The sequence below is a fragment of the Phoenix dactylifera genome, unplaced genomic scaffold (genome assembly GCF_009389715.1).
Source record: "Phoenix dactylifera cultivar Barhee BC4 unplaced genomic scaffold, palm_55x_up_171113_PBpolish2nd_filt_p 000960F, whole genome shotgun sequence".
NCBI classification, from domain to species: Eukaryota; Viridiplantae; Streptophyta; class Magnoliopsida; order Arecales; family Arecaceae; genus Phoenix; species Phoenix dactylifera.
This window is the reverse complement of record NW_024068318.1, coordinates 165,116-170,041: the sequence shown is the minus strand read 5'-3', so window position 1 is coordinate 170,041 and position 4,926 is coordinate 165,116. Positions and strand designations below refer to the sequence as shown.

At 34.7% G+C, this 4,926-nt stretch overlaps 1 long non-coding RNA gene across 1 annotated transcript; it reads left to right on the top strand.

Moving 5' to 3' along the window:
• Positions 1-2,075: 2,075 nt before the first annotated feature.
• Positions 2,076-3,180, top strand: LOC120107688. Its single transcript, XR_005509366.1, has 2 exons — positions 2,076-2,821; positions 2,975-3,180. It is a non-coding gene; the product is annotated as an uncharacterized LOC120107688 (long non-coding RNA).
• Positions 3,181-4,926: the final 1,746 nt, after the last annotated feature.

Here is a 4,926-nt window from a genome sequence, read left to right as displayed (position 1 = left end):
TATATACTATTCCTTTTTTTTTATTTTGTTAGCATAGTTTTGGTTGATAAGCACTCTCTCTTACAATTTATATCATGCATATTTATTTATTCAATGTACAACTTCTTAAATGGAGAAACAACTATTCAAATTGAAGGTGAAATTTGGAGGATATTTTAAGAAGATTAAAAATTCTACAGGAATGAAGTACTACTTTGGGGAGATAAAAGAGTTGGATAGTTGATGTTGACTGTTATTGATATAAGGACCTATATAATGATATAGTGCATACCTTTAATTTAAAGCTTGAAGAGACCATAAAGATTTGGTATGTGATTAGACATTTAACGCCTAAGTCTTACATAATATTAGACACAGATCAGAAATTGATGAGTTTGTTTGAGGAGTACAAGCATTTGAAAGAGTGCTTCTTATTTGTTACAAAAGAGGCCAATATTATATAACTTTCTCAATCAATACTAGACAACCAAGATCAAATTCAAACATGTAGAAGTACTGCAACTGCAATAGAAGAGATTCGAGTGGATGAAGTAAGAGAGAACCAAAGGCACAACAATAGTGAGCATCTAGCTACAATAGGCATTGATATCTTAGCTACTGCTATTGAATATAATGGCTTTGTTGGGGTAAATGATGAAACTTTATTTCCAGACGAGCAGAAAACAGATACTGAAATTTATGGTTCTGAGAGTAACTATCATAGTATTTATAATAGTGATTCTGATGATGATGATGAAAATATCATAGACTATGGGGGAGAGACATATGAGATGGACATTGAGAATCCTACCATGGCCGTAGGGGCAAAATATACAAGTCCAGAATAGTTCAAAGTTGCACTGAGTCAGTATGCTATATTGAATGAATTTGCCGTAAGAATTCTCAAAAGTGAGCCCGATAGAATGATAGTGAGTTGCAAAGATGAATCTTGTAATTGGAGGCTTCATGCTTCATTATTATGCGATGGTCATACATTTCAGGTATCATGGTTGAAATATGTTACCTTTTCATTACAATGCTTATGAAAAAATATTGCATGTATTAATATATTGTTCTGTTTGTATGTGTAGGTTAAAAAATTAAAGGAACCTCATATGTTCTCATCTATAAACAAATGTGGCAACAAGATGGCTACATAATTTTGGATATATGATAGGATTATTGGTTGGCTACGAAAAGAGGGTGACCTATCGCCTATTGAGCTAGGAAGGAGATTGTTGCAATTCCATCATCTCGAGCTTCCATACCACAAAGTTTGGCGAGGAAAAGAGCCTGCCATGTCCATGATTCATGGTAATTGGGCAGATTCTTTTGAGAGAATGGAGGATTTCAAGGAGGAGCTTTTGAGAAAAAACCCAGGTAGTGTAGTAAAGCTAAAGCTAGATGTGGTTGGTGATAAGCCTTACTTCCATCGCTTTCTTATTTGTCTGTGTGCTTGCAGTGCAGGCTTTTTAGCTGGTTGTAGGCCTTTCATAGGCCTAGATGGTTGCCACTTAAAGGAAAAGTTCGGGGGTGTAATGATGGCTGCTACATCACTTGATGAAAATAATGGTTTGTTTTCAGTTGCTTTTGGTGTTGCAGAATCTGAAAATAGTGATAACTGGACTTGGTTTTTAAAGGCACTTAAAGAATCAATTCAAACTTCAGAAGGTCTGTACTTGTATCAGATCGACAAAAGGGATTGGAAGAAGCAGTACAACATATATACCCCCAAGCAGAACATAGAAAATGTATGAGACACTCCTGACTTAAAATTAAGCTATGGGGAGCTGCAAAGGCATACAGAAAAGTCCAACATGACGATATCATCAATCAAATTAAGGAGGCCAACTTGGAGGCATTCAAGTATCTTAATGCTGAAAATATTGGTTTATATAGTAGATCTCAATTTGGCATCACAGTTAAGTGCTCCTATATAACAAACAACCTTTCGAAGTCATTCAATGTTTGGATTTCTAAGGCTAGACATAGGCCAGTTCTTGATTTATTAGATATTGTAAGATAAAAAATTATGGTGAAAAGAATGGCCGCCTGCTGGAAAGAAAATTTAGTTCCTGTGGTAATGAAAAATGCAAGAGGCATCAGTCTTAAGCTAGGTGATTATAATGTTTATAGAATCAGTGATTACAGAACATAAGTAATTGAGACTAATGAAGGCATGAAGTAATTCTAAATAAACAAACGTGTTCTTGTCGTCTGTGGGAGATGTCAGGCATTCCTTGTGTGCATGCTACAGCTTTTATTTGTAGATGAGATGTGCAAATTTGGAAAATTATGTCTCAGAGTACTTCACCGTTGCCAAGTATAAGACTGCCTATGCATTAGAAATTGGACCATTACCTGACAAGGCCCAATGGATAAAAGTTGATATTGGATACAAGATATTGCCTCCTAAGCTCAGTCTAAGATCTCCAGAAAGGTCTAAAAAGAAGAGAATTAGGGGTACAGATGAGAATACATCGAAGAAGATGCACAAATGTAAGCGTTGCGGTGAGCTCGGGCATCATGCAAAGACCTGCAAAAATCCAGTAATGGAGGAATCTCAAGCTTCAATATCCTCTTCTTCTGTACCGAAGAAGCTTGGGAGGTAACATATAGCACTACTCTAACTTAATGATGTTTATCCTTTATCACTTGCTTATCATTGAAATATTGCAGGCCTAAGGGAATTGGTTCAAGAGGAAGAGTGTCAATTACAGGAGACACACATGCAGTGCATATAGCACCAACAGAAAAAAGAAACAAAGGACAACCCCGCAAGCAAGATAAGAGAATGGAAACTTTAGTTGGAGAAGATAATACCTACCCACAATCTTGATTGGTATATGATTGGATATACTTATCCAAACTTTTATACCTTATTTACTTTCAAGTTATTTGGATCACTTTTAGCATTATTACTAAACATAATTTATTAGTTGATATAAAGTTAATTCTCACACTTATTCTTTTTCATTTTTTTTGCTAATTGCAGATTTGATCACATGTTTTGCTGGAGTAGTGGAGATTATGTTGGAGATTAATATCTCCACAAACTATCTTATTAAATATATTTTTTCAGCCAACATCTCTTTAACAAAAGAATGTAATTTATCAAGATTCCCATGTTACACATAATCCTTTCATTCCTTATCTCTGGTTTCTCACAAATAGTGCAACATTCTTTTGTTAATGATGTTTGCCTCATTTTGTGGTGATCTACACTATATTCTAGTTCACAAGGTTGGGTGTCATATGCCAGCAATGCCATTTCCATCAAAGCACTGAAACAGAGAACCATCTGTTGGTTTCATTCTATGACCAAATCAAGGTTATGTTCAGAATGGAAGCCCAAAACAAGGTGAACTGTACCAAATCCGAATCATCAAAGGCATCCTACTGAAACAACAAAAATCATTAAAGAGCATCGGACAAGAGAGTAACAGATTTCCTAGTGCTAGTTACCTGATTTCTCCCAACAACATGGCGATGGGATTAGGTTTGCTATATATATTTATATGTCAAGTACCCCAACTTCCATTCATGCAACTTCTACATTATTTAATTTGCTGGCTTTCTCCAATCCCACATTGAAGAGGTCTGAAGTCTCGACCATTTTACATCCTTTGACAAGTGACGATGCACCGAGAGAGGTTAACCGGCCTCTTCACTGCAGCAATGTAGAGATGCACATGCAATAAGTGAAACCTAGAAGATATACAATCAAATGCATTGTAGATATTTTAATCCTAAAGCTAAGCAACATAGTTTCAAAGAAGAAAAAAACATTAAGCTTAAACAGATTGATAAAACAGAATGTGCAAGATAGATTAAGGCTCACTCGTGGCATAAGGTATGTTCCTTTTCCCAACAGCTATAACAATAATCAATAAATGCAAAATTCTAAAAGCTATAGTTAATTAATAAATGTGAGATTCTAAAAGCTATGTTATTAACTAATAAATACAGAATTCTGAAGGCTATCATATTAATTAATGTATCGAAATTCTTTCCATCTACTAGGATTCTTTATGTGTATATATACCCTCCTAAATATCCAAAATTGCATGAATATCCTTGTAAAGTTGCTATTTGCTTGTATACCCTTATAAATGTTTCTATTTGCACGTCTACCATTAAGGTTATTTTAATCATTTTAATTTGAAACCGTTAAGTTTTTAATGGTGTTAGATGGCATGGGTACATATGCAAAAACAAGAATAAAAAAAGGTAGAATACCAAAATAAGTGTTTTATGAGGGTATACATACAAATATCAATTTTGGAAGGGTATTCATGCAAAATCTGATATTTAGAAGGGTATCAAGCAAAAAACCCAATCTAAATAGATCATTTGGAACCCTAATGCATTGGTTTGAGTTTGAATCATGTTTGACCTTGATCTATTGGAATGAATCATAGTGTTTTATGAGGGTATACATGCAAATATCAATTTTGAAAGGTCATGCAAAATCTGATATTTAGAAAGGTATCCAAGCAAAAAACCCAATCTAAATAGATCATTTGGAACCCTAATGCATTGGTTTGAGTTTGAATCATGTTTGACCTTGATCTATTGGAATGAATCATAGGTCTTAAAAATTTTTGCTGTGGAACTGGCGCAACGAATTAGCTAGTGGGTTAAGCTTGAGTGTAAATTTATGGCATGAAATTAAATGTGTCAGGTCCAGCTCATTCTAGACCTAGTTGGATCCTGCCTATCCATAGGCAATCACATTTATATGTAATTACTTGGGTGCTAAGCCCATTCCTTTAAAACTTTCTTCCAAGGGATGTTTGTACTTAAATAATTTCTTTCCATTTTCTTGTTTACAATGGGTGCACCAGCATCACTTGAAAGAAAAACATTATCAAGCTACTATTTTGTGATTGCTGCCAAGTCCAAACTACAACATTTTGGTCTACACTCATGAATCATACCTTGGTT